The 15,866-nt window shown below is 41.1% G+C and overlaps 1 protein-coding gene across 1 annotated transcript in view; it reads left to right on the top strand.

Annotated features, from left to right (window-relative positions):
- Positions 1 to 12,771: 12,771 nt before the first annotated feature.
- CFAP70 (cilia and flagella associated protein 70) overlaps positions 12,772 to 15,866 on the top strand; it is a 121,636-nt gene continuing 118,541 nt past the window's right edge. Inside the window, exon 1 of the mRNA XM_011991181.1 lies at positions 12,772 to 12,816. The gene's annotated coding sequence lies outside the window, so the exon portion shown is untranslated. The remainder of the gene's footprint in view (positions 12,817 to 15,866) is intronic.

Genomic DNA, 15,866 nt, shown 5'->3' with positions numbered 1-15,866 from the left:
CTGAGGCAGGAGAATGGCGTGAACCTGGGAGGCGGAGCTTGCAGTGAGCTGAGATCCGGCCACTGCACTCCAGCCTGGGCGACAGAGCGAGACTCCGTATCAAAAAAAAAAAAAAAAAACTTGTGTGTGGTAAATCACTTCTCTCTTGCTGATTTCAGGATTCTCTCTTTGGATTTAGAAAGTTTGATTAAAGGCCAGGCACGGTGGCTCACGTCTGTAATCCCAGCACTTTCAGAGGCCGAGGCAGGCAGATCACGAGGTCAGGAGATCAAGACCAAGCTGGCTAACACGGTGAAACCCTGTCTCTACTAAAAATACAAAAAAGTAGCCGGGCGTGCTGGCAGGCACCTGTAATCCCAGCTACTTGGGAGGCTGAGGCAGGAGAATGGCATGAACCCGGGAGGCAGAGCTTGCAGTGAGCCTCCGTCTTAAAAAAAAAAAAAAAAGAAACTTTGATTGATTAAAATGTGTCTTAATGTGGCTCTCTTTAAGTTCATCTACTTGGAGTTCATTGGGCTGCTTGGGCGTTTATATTCATGTCTCACAGAACTTAGGAAGCTTTTAAGCCATTATTTCTTCAAATATTTTCTCTTCCTCTTTCTTGTCCTTTAGAATTCCCACAATGTGTATGATGGTCCACCTGATGGTGTTTCACAGGTCCCTTAGGCTCTGTTCTCTTTTCCTCAATCTTTTTTCTTTCTGTTCTTCAGACTCAGTTTCCATTGTCCTGTTTCCAAGTTGACTTATTCTTTTTTTGCTTGTTTAAGTCTGTCTTTGAATCCTGCTAGTGAATTATTGCATTTCAGTTATTGTCTTTTTCAGCTCCAGAATTTTTTTGGTTCCTTTTTAGGTTTTCTGTCTCTTCATTGATATTTCCATTTTCTTCATACATCATTTTCTTGACTTTTTCCATATCTTCCTTTAGTTTTTTGATCATCTCTTTTATTTTATGTTTTTGAGACAGGGCCTCACTCCTATCACACAGGCTAGAGTGCAGTGGCACAATCACAGCTTAACTGCAGCCTCAACTTACCTGGCTCAGTTGATTCTCCCATGTCAGACTCCGAGTAGCTGGGACTACAGGTGTGTGCCACCACGTCCAGCTAATTTTTTGTATTTTTTAGTAGAGATGGGGTTTCACTGTGTTGCCCAGGCTGGTCTCAAACTCCTGGGCTTAAGTGATCTGCCTACCTTGGCTTCTCAAAGTGTTGGGATTACAGGCATGAGCCACCACGCCTGGCCTGATATCTTTAAGACAGTTTTTTGTTTCTGTGTTTTGAGACAGGATCTCACTCTGTCACCAAGGCTGGAGAGCAGTGGCACAATCAAAGCTCACTGCAGCCTCCAACTCCTGGGCTCAAAGTGAGCCTCCTACCTCAACCTCCCAAGTGGCTAGTTAGGACTACAGACACAGGCCACTGCACCTGGCTGGCTTATTTTTAAATTCTTTTTTTTTAAGAGACAGGGTCTCACTGTGTTGCCCAGGCTGCTCTTGAACTCCCAGCCTCAAGTGATCCTCTTGCCTTGACCTCCCAAAGTGCTGGAATTATAGGCATGAACCACCACACCCAGCCTTTAAGACAGGTTTTAAAATTTTTTTGTGTAATAGATCTGTCACCAGGTCTTTTTTTAGAGACAGTTTCTGTTTATTTTTGCCTTTGATTGGGGATAGTTTCCTGTTTCTTTGTATGCCTTGTGATTTTTTGCATTGAAAATTATACATTTGGGTTTAATAATATGGTAACTCTGAAAATTGGATTCTCCCCTGTCCCCAGGGTTTGCTATTTTTTGTTACTGCATTTGTTTATTGTTTATTTATTTATTTTTTTAATTGTTGTATGCTGTCTCTGTGCCAAGGATCATACTGAGGTATAAACTTAAGGTCTTCTCAGGTCTTTTTGAGCCTGTACCTTTCCCTAGGTGTGGGTGGCCACTTTCTGATTTTCCCCATATATGTATGTCCTTGTCTTTAATGTCTGCACCCCAAAGGGAGAAAAAGAGAAAAATGAAGGGTAGGGGTAAAGACAGACCTTTCAATCCCCTGAAAGTCACTTCACCTGAAGAGGGAGAGACTTGCAACAATTGGGGGAGGTGCAGCAATGGCCCCTGCTTCTTTGTCTGTACCCCTGTGATCAGAAGCAGTGTTCAGGAATCAGCACAGATATCTCATATTTGGAGGATAGGATCCTTTTTTGCCTACCCTGGCTCCCACAGGCTATGTGCAGGCTCCTACAGGAACAAATGCACACTCGCCTCCCACAGGATGGGTAGCTGCTACTGTGCTAAGAGCAAAAATTGAAATTAATAGTCCAAATTGCCATCCAGGTCTTCCTCTGGAAGTTGCAAACCTTCAATAGACTCCAGAATTCCACAATAGTTACCTCAGACAACCTTGGTGGGGAGGAAGATTTCTGGTACTTCCTACTCTGTCTGCCATCTTCCCAGAGTCCTTTCCCAAGCAACATATTTTTAAGCTTTTAAAAATATGAGCTATATATTCATATATACAATTCACCCTTTTAAAGTGTACAATTCAGCTGTGCATAATCCCAGCACTTTGGGAAGCCAAAGCAGGAGGATTCCTTGAGCCCAGGAGTTTGAGACCAACCTGGGCAAGATGGCAAGACCCCGTTGCTACAAAAAATTAATTTAAAAAATTAGCTGTGTGTGGTGGTGCGTACCTGTGGTTCTAGCTGCTTGGGAGGCCAAGGCAGGAGGATGGATCATTTGAGCACAGGAGTTCGAGGTGACAGTGGGCTATGATTGTGCCATTGCACTCCAGCCTAGGTGACAAAGTGAGGCCCCCATCTCTAAAAAATAATGTGTACAATTCAGTGGTTCTCAGCATATTCACAAATTTGTGCAATCATCATCACAATCAATTTTTGAACATTTTCCTCACCCCAGAAAAGAAACCCCTTACCCAATCAGTGGTCATTCCTCCTTCCTCACCCTCCTACTCAGTCCCTGGCAACCACTAATCTACTTTCTGTCTCTGGATTTGCCTATTCTGGACTTTCCTAATACTGGAATCTTATAATATGTAGCCCTTTGTGTCTGACTTCTTTCATTTAGCATACTGTTTCTAAGGTTCATCTGTGGTATAGCATGAATCAGTACTTCATTCTGTTTTGTGGCTGGCTATATTGCTTTTTTTTTTCTTTTCTTCAGACAGAGTCTTGCTGTGTTGCCCAGGCTGGGGTGCAGTGGCACGATCTTGGCTCACTGAAACCTCTGCCTCCTGGGTTCAAGCAATTCCCCTGCCTCAGTCTCCTGAGTAGGTGGGATTACAGGTGTGTGCCACCATGCCCGGCTAATTTTTTGTAGTTTTGGTAGAGATGGGGTTTCACCATGTTGTCCAGGCTGGTCTCAAACTCCTGGTCTCAAGTCATCTGCCTGCCTTGACCTCCCAAAGTGCTGGGATTACAGGGATGAGCCACGTAGGCCTGACCAGTTATATCACATTTTTAAAAATTCATTCATCAGTTGATGGGCATCTGGGTGTTTTTCACCTCTTGGCTATTATGAATAATGCTATTGTGAACATTCATGTTTAAGTTTTTGTGTGGACCTATGTTGTCAACTATCTTGGCTATACATTTCGGGGTAGAATTGCTGAATCATCACCTGAGGTCAGGAGTTCAAGACCAACCTGGCCAACATGGTGAAACCCTGTCTCTATTAAAAATACAAAAATTAGGCCAGGCACAGTGGCTCACATCTGTAATCCCAGCACTTTGGGAGGCCTAGGCAGGTGAATCACAAGGTCAACAGTTCGAGACCAGCCTGGCCAACACGGTGAGACAATTCTGTCTCAAATAAAAAGAATTGCTGGATCATATGGTATATCTATGTTTAACTTTTGTTTTTTTTTTAAGAGACGGAGTCTTGCTCTGTCTCCCAAGCTGGAGTGTAGTGGTGCCATTTTGGCTCACTGCAACCTCCATCTCCCAGGTTCAAGCAGTTCTGCTGCCTCAGCCTCCCAAGTAGCTGGGATTACAGGCACATGCCGCCACACACCTGGCTAATCTGTGTGTGTGCGTTTTAGTAGAGACGGAGTTTCACCGTATTGCCCAGGCTGATCTCGAACTCCTGAGCTCAGGCAATCCACCCACCTTGGCCTCCCAAAGTGCTAGGATTACAGGCATGAGCCACCGCACTCGGCCTGTGTTTAACTTTTTGAGGATCTGCCAAACTGTTTACTGAGGTGGCTGTACCATATTATTATCCTATCAGCAATAAAGTTTTGAATCTGGGGGTTAATCTGATTAGATCCACAAAAAGTCTGCCCTGCAATTTGGTCATTTGCCTTTTGTTTTTTTCTATGTAGCTGAAGACCACACCATTTAACCTTTGCTGGCTTCCTATATAATCTATAAATAACATGTCACCATGGTAACGGTCACTTAAGTTGCTTTTCAGGAACTTGGGGCAGCTCCTCTCCAGTTCAAACTGGTTGCAACCACTGACCCTTCAACCAGGCCTGAGCAAATGCTGAAGAGGTAGCCTTTTGACATCACAGGCTAAACACTCCACCTTCAGATGATGCTAATGTCACCATTTTCTGAACAGTCATCCTATGAAGTGCCATGAATCCTGACTACACTTGTGCAGATCACTGGATGATTCATTTTCCCCCACTGCCAATCACCTTTCCCCATGCCTTAGACCACCCTGCTTCTCTAACCCATAAACATCCCTATGCCTTATTTTCGGAAGGCAGATATGAGAGCTATTTACCTGCCCCCTTGCTGGGCTGCCTTGTGAATAAATCTTTTCTCTTTTGCAAAATGTGTCATCACAGTGATTGGTTTACCCAGCACGGGCAGAACAAACCTGGTTAATAATTTCTTCTCATCCTCGCCAACACTTATTATCATTGCCTATGTTTTTCACTATAGCCATGCTGGTGGATATGAAGTGGCATCTGATTGTGATTTTCATTTCATTTCCCTTGTGACTAATGAGCATATTTTTTGTGCTTATTGATTATTTGCATATCTTCTTTAAAAAAATATCTGTTCAAATACTTTGCCCATTTTTAATTTGGGTAATTTGTATTTCTGTTGAGTTGTAAAAGTTGTTTATATATTTTGGATAGTAGACTCTTACCAGATACACAAGTCACAAAATATTTTCTCCCATTCCATCGGTTGGCTTTTGTTTTCTTGATGGTGTCTTTTGATGTACAAAATTTTTAAATTATTTTTTCTTCAAGACTTAAAACATTTTAATTGATACAATTGTACATATTTATGGGGACAGTATAATTGTGACACATGTACACAATATGTAATAAATTAGGGTAATTAACATATCCATCATCTCAGTCATCTTTTTTGTGATGAGAAGATTCAAAATCCTCTCTTCTAGCTATTTTGAAATATGTAATACATTACCATGAACTATAATCACCATTCAGAGCAATGGAACACTAGAACTTATTCTTCCTATCAACTGTAACTTTGTATCCATTGACTGGCCTCTCCCTGTCCTCCCACTTCCCTCCCCTTCCCAACCTCTGGTAACCACTATTTATTCTCTACTTCTATTAGATCAACATTTTAAGGCCAGGTGCAGTGGCTCACATCTGTAATCCATCCCAGCACTTTGGGAGGCTGACGTGGGTGGATCACTTGAAGACAGGAGTTCGAAACCAGCCTGGCCAACATGGTGAAACCCCATCTCTACTAAAAATACAAAAAATAGCTGGGTGTGGTGGCATGCGCCTGTAATCCCAGCTACTCAGGAGGCTGAGGCATGAGAATTCCTTGAACCTGGAAGGTGAAGGTTGCAGTGAGCCGAGACCTTGCCACTGCACTCCAGCCTGGGTGACAGAGTGAGACTCAGCCTCAAAAAAAAAAAAAAAAAAAAAAAAATTTAGGATTCTACATATGAATGAGATCATGCAGTATTTGTCTTTCTGTGCCCAGCTTATTTCACTTAATGATCTCTAGGCTCATTCAAGTTGTTCCAAATGACAGGATTTCATTCTTTTTTATGGCTGAATAGTATTCCATTGTGTAAATTTACCACATATTCATTCATCTGTTGATGGACGCTTAGGTTGATTCCATGTGTTGGCCATCGTGAATAGTGCTGCAATAAACATGGATGTGCAGACATCTTTTTGACATACTGATATCATATCCTTTGGATATATGGGATTGTTAGTTCATATGGTAGTTCTGTTTTTAATTTTTTTAGGAACCCTCTACTATTTTCCACAGTGGCTGTACCAATTTACATTCTCACCAACAATGCACTGCATAATGAAGGTTCAGTCAACAACACTACATATATGACAGTAGTTCCATAACATAACACAGCTGAAAAATTCCTATCACTTAGTACTTACTAATGCTAGACTTTTTATCATTATTTTAGAGTATATTCCATCTACTCATTGAAAAGAAGTTAACTATAAAAAACCCAAGGTGGGACCTTCAGGAGGTATTCCAGAAGAGGGCATTGTTTTAGGAGGTGACAGCTCCATGTGTGTTAGGCCCCTGAAGACCTTCCAGTGGGATGAGATGTGCAGGTGGAAAACAGTCATGTTGATTTTCCTGAGCCTGTGTAGACTTAGGCTAATGTGTGTATTTGTGTCTTTGTTTTTTTTATTTTTGAAGGCAGGGTCTTGCTCTGTCACCCAGGTTGGAGTGCAGTGGTGGAATAATTGCTCACTGCAGCCTTGAACTCCTGGCCTCAAGCTATCCTCCTGCCTCAGCGTCCCAAGTAGCTGGGACTACAGGCTTTTGCCATCACACCACACTAATTTTTAAGTTTTTTGAAGAGACGTGGTCTCACCATGTCACCCCAGGCTGGTAACTCCTGGACTCAAGCAGTCCTCTTACCTCGGCCTCCCAAAGTGCTAGGATTACAGGCCAGAGCCACCACACCTGACCTGTGTCTTAGTTTTTAACAAAGCTCAAAAAGTAAAAAACTATTTATTTATTTATTTATTTATTTATTTATTGAGACAGAGTCTCGCTCTGTCGCCCAGGCTAGAGTGCAGCAGCATGATCTCCGCTCGCTGCAAGCTCCTCCTCCTGGGTTCACGCCATACTTCTGCCTTAGCCTCCTGAGTAGCTGGGAGTACAGGCGCCCGCCACCACACCCGGCTAATTTTTTCTATTTTTAGTAGAGACGGGGTTTCATCATATTAGCCAGATGGTCTCGATCTCCTGACCTTATGATCCACCTGCCTCGGCCTCCCAAAGTGCTGGGATTACAGGCGTCAGCCACCTGTAAAAATATGGTATAAAAGATAAATAGTATACCTGTAGAAGGCCTGTAAAAAATAATTTTTAAAAAACTTATAAGGACGTACAGAAAATATTTTTGTATAGCTATGAGTCAAAAAGTTAAGAAGTTTAGGCTGAGTGCAGTGGCTCACGCGTGTAGTCTCAGCACTTAGGGAGGCCGAGGCAGGTGGATCACTTGAGCCCAAGAATTCAAGACCAGCCTGAGCAACATGGTGAAACCCCATCTCTACAAAAAAATACAAAAAGGCAGGAGGTTTGCTTGAGCCCAAGAAGATTGAGGCTGCAGTGAGCCATGATCATGCCACTGCACTCCAGCCAGGGTGACAGAACGAGACCCTAACTCCAAGGGAAAAAAAAAATGTTTAGGAAGCAAAAATGTTACAGTAAGCTAAAGTAAATGTATTATTTAAAGTTTTAAAATAAATTTAGTGTAGCCTAATTATATAGTGTTTATTAAGTCTGCAGTAGTATATAGTAATGTCGTAGGCCTTCACAATTCACTCACTACTCATTCCTTCAGTCACCCAGAGCAACTTCTAGGCCAGCAAGTGCCATTCATTATGAGTGCCTTCTACAGGTGTACTATTTATCTTTTATACCATATTTTTACTGTACTTTTTCTATGTTTAGATACACAAGTACTTACCATTGTGTTAAAATTGCCTACAGTATTCGGTATAGTAACATGCCATACCTGTTTGTTGCCTAGAAGCAATAGGATATACTCTATATGACTTAGGTATGTGGTAGGCTATGCTGTCTATGTTTGTGTAGATACACTATTTGCATTTTCCTCATGTTTAGTGATGTTGAACATTTTTTCATAAATCTATTGGCCATTTGTATACTTTCTTTCGAGAAATATCTATTTAGATCTTTTGCCCATTTTAAAATCAGATTATTTGTGGGGGTTTTTGTTTTTTGCATTTTTTTTTCTTTTTTGGTGTTGAGTTTCTTATATATTCTGGATATTAACCCCTTGTCAGACGCATAGTTTGTAAATATTTTCTCCCATTCTATATGCTGTCTCTTCAATCTATTGATTGTTTCCTTTGCTGTGCAGAAGCTTTTTAGTTTGATGTAATCCCACTTGTCTATGTTTGTTGTTGTTGTTGCCTGTGTTTTGAGGGTTATCCAGAAATTCCTTGCTCAGACCAATGTCAAAAGCATTTTTTCCTGTGTGTTTTTTTTTTCTAATAGTTTAATAGTTTCAGGTCTTATGCTTAAATATTTTATCCCCTTTGAGGCTATTTTTGTAAATGGTGAGAGATAGGGGTCTAGTTTTATTCTTCTGCATGTGGATAGTCAATTTTTGTGATACATCACACTAACAGAACAAAAGATAAAAGCCATATGATAATCTCAGTAGACGTGGAAAAAGCATTTGGTAATGTTCAACATCCCTTCATGACCAAACAAAACAAAACTCTCAACAAATTAGATGTGGAAGGAACATACCTCAGTACAATAAAGACCATGTATGACAGACCCACAGCTAACATACTTAATGAGGACACGTTGAAAGCTTTTTCTCTAAACTCTGGAACAAGATAAGGATAGCCACTTTCACTACTTCTAGTCACATAGTACTGGAAGTCCTAGCCAGAGTAATTAGGCAAGGGAAAGAAACAAAGGACATCTAAATTGGACAGAAAGAAGTCAATCTTCCTGTCTGCAGATGACATGAACTTATACACAGAAAACCCTAAAGATTCTACCAAGAAACTGCTAGAAGTAATAAATTCAGTAAAGTTGCAGGATACAAAAGCAACATACAAAAATCAGTAGCATTTCTATATGCCATAGTGAACTATCTGAAAAAGAAAAAAGCAATCTCATTCACAATTACTACAAAAAAAAGTATCCTATGTTCATGGATTAGAATAATTAACACTGCTAAAATGTTCATACTTCAAAAGTGCTCTACAGATTCAACACAGTCTCTATCAACATTGCAATGACATTCTTCACAGAAATAGAAAACCCTCAAATTTATAGTTTTAGTTCTTACATTTAGGTCTTTGGTTCATTTTGAGTTATTTTTTGTATATGGTGTTAGGTAAGGGTCCAAATTCATTCTTTGAATGTGGACATTGTTTTTTCTTGTACCATTTGTTTAAAAGACTATATTACCGCCCTCCCTCCCACATCCCATTAGATCATCTTGGCACTCTTGTTAAAAATCAATTGACCATAAATGTAAGAGTTTATTTCTGAACTCTCAATTCGGTTGATTCTTTTGATCTATATGGCTATCTTTATGCCTTTATTATTGTCTTCATTACTTGATTACTGCAACTTTGTAGAAAGTTTTGAAATTGGAAAGTGTGAGTCTTCCGACTGTTCTTCTGGTTCAAGATTGTTTTGGCTACTGTGGGTCCCTTGCTTTTCTATATGAATTTTAGGATCAGCTTGTTAATTTCTGGAAAAAAAAGTCGGGATTTTAATAGTGATTGCTCTCAATCTGTAGATCAATTTGAGGATGAGCAATACATTTGATTGTTTTACTGAGTGTCAGAAATATGTTGACTTTGGAAGTAACAAATTAGCTAATTAGAAACATGTCTTTTGGAGTAATGAGAAAGGAATTTGTTGAGCTAGTGCATAATTTAGTGGAGGCCTTTGAAACTCAGACCAAGGCATTTGAATTTTATTAGAAAGAGATTTTTATAGTTTTTTTTCCCTGAAATTGGTTTGCATATGTAGATGATTTTATTATGATTCCAGTACTATTATATTTTCCATACCACTAAAGAGGGCTTTTTCCATACACAAGTGGATGTTTTAAATCAGTCAAAAAGTATTGAATGCCTTTCAAATAGAGTGGCCACTGCTAAGCACTGTAGGAGAATAAAAGAACAGTAACACACACACACACACACACACACACACGGGAGGCTGAGGCGGGAGGGTCACATGAACCCGGGAGGCGGAGGTTGCAGTGACCCGAGATCATGCCACCGAACTCCAGAGCAAGATTGTCTCAATTTAAAAAAAAAACAAAAAACAAAAAAAGGCCAGGCATGGTGGCTCACACCTGTAATCCTAGCACTTTGGGAGGCTGAGGTGGGTGGATCACCTGAGGTTAGGAGTTCAAGACCAGCCTGGCCAACATGGCCCTGTCTCTACTAAAAATACAAAAATTAGCCGGGCGTGGTGATGGGTGCCTGTAATCCCAGCTACTCTGGTGGCTGAGGCACAAGAATCACTTGACCCCAGGAGGTGGAGGTTGCAGTGAACCCAGATTGCGCCACTGCACTCCAGGCTGGGCTACAGAGTGAGACTCTGTCTTAAAAAAAAAGAAAAAAGAAAATTGTAACATACAGCCCTTGCTCTCAGGTACCCTACAGTTGAATGGAGATTAATTATGTTTAAAGAAGTGACATCTGTTATTTATCCTTGCTTGCCTAAGACCTTGAAGCAAAGTACTAAGTAGATCAAGATCATGAGCGATTTCTGGAAGAACAGCTCCCTATTAAAGACTCGGCCTAACCCAGCTTATTATGTAGAAAAAGTGTGTCATTTGCAAGTGAGATAGCTGCCTCAGTGCAAATTCACCCAAAACCCTCACTTGGGAAAAAATCCAGAGAGAAATCCTTACTCAGTAGTGCCACAGTAGTTTTATTTTGAGAACCTTTATTACCTGTAACACTGCAAGTTCCAAAAAGTATTTCTTCTAGTGTTTATAATGTTTCTTTATTCACATAAACAAAAATTTTAAATTTTGACTCTGGTAACTCTATATCCTAAGCAAAGAACTTCCCAGGTAGAGTGGCTATGCGTATGTATCTATTTTAATAATTTGTTTTGAAATGATCTCAAATGTATAGAAAAGTTGCCCAAATCGTGTAAGGAAGTCCCATGTCCCCTGCACTCAGATTCCCAAATAGTTAACACTTTATTGCACTTGTTTCATTGCTCACTGTGTGTGTATGCGTACATGTGTGCATGCATGTGCATATGTGTGTGTACATGTGTATGTATCCCTTGTTAGTCTTTTTCTGGACCTTTTGAGAGTCAAGAGAGCAAATTGTAGAGATAGTTTCTCATCACTCCTGAACACACCAGTGTTTATTTTCCCCTAAACAGGGACACTCTCCTACCTAACAACAAACAAACTTCCTCATCAGGGATTCAATATTGGTACAACATACCATCCAGTTCAGACGAGATCGGGCATGTTCGCGGTGGTATGTGATTCACAGAGCTAATTCACATTTTGCCAACTGTCCTAACAATGTTGTTTTCCTTTCTGGTCCAGAATGCTATACAGAGATACATATTGCATTTAGTTGTCATATAAGCTCAGTCAGAGACAGTTCCCAGTCTTTCCTGTCCTTGGATGGTCTACAACCTGAGTTCCTTTGATGGCAGGAAAACCAAAAGGGATACTTTGTGGATTTTAGTGTGTTTCACCAGGAGGCTCACAATGTAGACTCCTCCCAACACTGATGATGTTAACCATGATCACCTGATCATGTTGGTTGCTTCCATTCAGTGTTTTCCCCTCTGAAATCGAGTAGTATTCCATGGGAGAAGCATTCCAAAATCACCCAGTATTCTATGCCTCACAGAACATCTACCCACCAGCCTTAGCGTCCATTGAACACTCCTGCCTGAGTCATCCTCCTCAGTAGTTGTCAAATGGTAGTTCTCTATTTCCATCCTTCTTGCTACACTTCTGTGTTGGCATCCTACTTCGAAGGAGTTTTCCTGTTTCTCTATATCAACACGGACTTGCATATTCAATGGATTGTAATCCGTTATGGTCGTTGTTTACTTCATGCTCAAATTGTCCCTCATTTGGCCCAAGGGAGTCCCTTCAAGCTGGCTCTTAATACTGCAACAATTTAAAGTATACATATTGCTAAAATTCATCCGCATTGTGCAGTTCATTAACTTTGACTGCCTGTAATATGCCTCTTTGTGAATATGCCACAGTTTATTGGTCCACTCATCCACTATTCCGTCGACGGGCACTTGGGTTGTTTCCAGGTTGTTGCTATTGTGTTTTGCTATTTTAGCTCTTTAATGTTAAATTTTGAATATTAAAAGTTTGTATTAACATCATAAACTTCAGGTCTGTTTATTGTACAAATATTGAGCACCTAGGAGCAGGGTCATTTTGCACTCTCATCAACAGTGCGTGACAGGCTCATTTTTAAAATATTGCATATTTCACGCAGAAATATTTAAATGATGTTTTCAAATCAGTTTAATAAAGGCCTTTTTCTTTAAACTTCCTTATGCTTTTTTCCCTACTATTACGGAGAAATATTGAAATAAAAGAGTCCAGAAAGCAAAATGTAAAGATGGAAACCTGTGCACTTAACCCAAACGCTTGCCAACAGAAACAGCAGGGACTCGAAATGACCGGGCTACAGCCGGCGCTAGGGCGCAGGCGCAGAAGCTCAGGGTCGCGCACCCTGCTCTCGTCCCCAGAGGGTTATCGCGAGTCTTGGAATAAACTTGCTGCGATTGTCAAAAGTAAGTTCTCGCGAGAGGTAGTTGGTTGCTATAGTTGTCAAAAACATAACTGAGGCTGCTGCAGGTAAGACAGCGATCCCTCCTGAAGAAACCCTCTCTTCCCGGCCTCCGCACCCCGGTCCTGCGGCCACACCACAGCCGTCACCCCGATCTTCTGCTCCCTCAGCTAAGTCCAGGCTGAAAACCCCGTTATTTAGACCGAAAAGCCGCTGGCCCGGCCAGGCGCGGACTCTGCCTCCAGCCCCAGCCCGGCGACCTCCACAGGAGCGCGGACGTAGGTCCTCCTTTACCGCTTCTCGTCGTAGGTCTCATTCCGCGCGGACTGCGCTTGTCCCCCAGACCAGACCCAGTCACATCGCCTCTTTCGTCCAACCTTTTTCTCACTGGACTCTCCCCTTGTAGCTTCTTCCGAGCAGATGACAAGAAATGCGTGCCTTGCCGGGGGCAACAAGAGTCCCCACCCTAGCTGCCCTGATCATAACTTTAGTCCTATTTCTTGCATTCATAGTTCAAACACGACGCGAACGCCTCTTGTGTACAAGACATGGTGCCAGGCACTCGGGGCCCGTAAATATGCGTGAAGGTCACATGCCTTCGAAGGTGTAATTGAGCTCTCAGGACAAACGCTGCATATTAATAATATCATTTGTGCAGTGCTTCATAGCTTAAACAGCTTTAATATCTTAGGGGGTATTCACAATGTGAAACAGGTTGAAAGTTATCCATTTTACAGAAGGTGAAACTGAGGCTTAGAGAAGTTAGGCTTTTACCCAGGGGCACATAGTTATTAAGTAGGAAAGGTCCTTTGAATACCCAGTCTTCATAAACAGGACAGCTTGTGGTAATGCCACAAGAGACGTGTAAAGTGCTAAATGAATTCAGAGGAAAGGCAGGTTTTTCCAACTGGGAAGCTTCATGGACTAGGAAGCATTTGAGCTGGATTTTAAAGGATGAGTAGGATTTGCTGTAGAGACGGAGTGAGTAGAAAGGGAGAGATCATTCCAGGGGGAAGGAAAAATGCAAAGGTTCGGAAGTGACTAAATGCAGATGATCTTTGAAAAATACTAAGCAAGAGCATAAGCTAGAAGAGGGGAGTTGACTGGCACTGCAAGATCCTAGAAAGCCCTGAATGTAGTACTACATTTAACTACAGTTAAACTGTAGTGTTACAGTTTAACTTTGTTTGGTAGGTGAGAGGGAACAAGACAGTGGTATGATCAGATCTGTACTTTAATAAGGTAGTTATCTGCTTGTCTCATCTCATTTTCTCCCTATTTCTTCTTACACCACCACTGCAAGCTACTTGCTACTTGCTATGTGTGTTGTTTTGCCTCTGAACGTTTTAAAAATCTGTTGCCTTTCTTGAAATATCCTTCCCTTTACTCTATTGAGACATAGTTCCAGGGTACTTCCTCCAAGATTTTCCTGGCATGCACACGTATTCTCAAATCCAGCTAGGTCCCAGCTTCATGCAGCACTTCCTTGCTGTATGATTGCTGGTACGATAACAAACTTCTCTGAAGCTCAGTTTTTTTCACTCAAACAGAGATTTCAGAATCACTTAGAAGGGAGGCTACGTTTAAGATAATAAATGTGAAGCACACTTGGTACACTGGCTATAATCAGTTAATTTCCTTACTTCTCACATTCTTTATATTTGTAAAAGAAAAAATAAATTTCCACCCCCCTTTTCCTCCTTTCCTCTGTCAGAGCACTTCTTCCCTCCCTTTCCTTCTTTCACTCCTCCCTTCTTTTCCTCTGTCAGAGCACCTGTCTCACAGATTATGACTCCTGGTCTAGTTACACATCTCTCGTCCTCACTAGATTTTAAATTTCTTGAGGTTAGAGAGTTCACATCTTATCTCTTGTATCCTCAGCACCCACCACAGTGCCAAGCTTAACAAAGTTTTTTTCAATGAGCAGTTCTTACAGAAGCGGGATGAGTTAGAGTGAGAAACTGGAGTCAGAGACACCAGTTAGGAGGCTTTTGTTACAGTCTAGCAGAAGGGTAATGAAGGCCTAATGCCATATTTTTGAAAAGGAAAGAAGACTGATATAAAAGGGCATTTTAAATGTACATTTGACAAAGAAGTTGTCAGTGCCACTAAAGCCCTGAAACAGCCCAGAAATATGTTGTTGAACAAATGATCTGAGACTTTTAGGTGTCTGGAAAAATGCTGGAGTAGCTGAGAAGAGGCAGGATAATGATGAAGTCTGAAGGCTGTAAGATGTCGTTTTCTCTTTTGTATCACCAAATACACTTAGCATAGTATGTCCTCAGTAAACGTTTGAATTGAGTTAGAAAATAAGGCCTTTTCAACAGGCACAGTGGCTCATGCCTTTTAATCTCAGCACTTTGGGAGGCTGAGTGGACGAATTGCTTGAGCCTAGCCTTCGAGACCAGCCTAGACAGCGTGGTGAAACCCTGTCTCTGCAAAAAATACAAAAATTAGCTGGGCGTGGTGGCGCATGCCTATAGTCCCAGCCACTCAGGAGGCTGAGGTGGGACGATCACTTGAGCCTGGGAGGTTGAAGCTGTAGTGAGCTGTGATCGCACCACTGCACTCCAGCCTGGGTGACAGAGTGAGAGCCTGAAAAAACAAAAACAAAAACCAAAAAAAAAAAAAAAAAAAAGAAGGAAGGAAGGAGAGAGAAAAGACCTTTTCTAAAAAACAAATATCCAATTTATTTTTGAAATTGTTTGTGCCCTTAGTATTGTAAAATTGACAGTATGTCTGACTAAATAAGGTATATATATTAAGACCTTTTCCAATGGACTACCATTTTATGTGGTTGCTTCTTTCCTGCTCTCAAAATATATTTTTGTAAAACTGAGAAGTTAAATAATGTTTGAAGGGAGCTTTGCAGATTAAAAAAAAAAAGGTTACCAGAGAACACTGTGAAGGGTGTACGGCAGCAGTCCCCAACCTTTTTGGCACCAGGGACCAGTTTTGTGGAAGACAATTTTTCCACAGACTGGGGGCAGCGGGGATGATTTGGGGATGATTCGAGCACATTACGTTTATTGTGCACTTTATTTCTATTATTATTACATGGTAATATGTAATAATTAAAAAAATATATATATATATATATTTTTTTTTTTTTGAGATG

This window comes from Mandrillus leucophaeus, unplaced genomic scaffold (genome assembly GCF_000951045.1).
Source record: "Mandrillus leucophaeus isolate KB7577 unplaced genomic scaffold, Mleu.le_1.0 Scaffold39, whole genome shotgun sequence".
Lineage (NCBI taxonomy): Eukaryota > Metazoa > Chordata > Mammalia > Primates > Cercopithecidae > Mandrillus > Mandrillus leucophaeus.
Note: the sequence above shows the minus strand (reverse complement) of the source record. Positions and strands in the feature narration are given on the sequence as shown.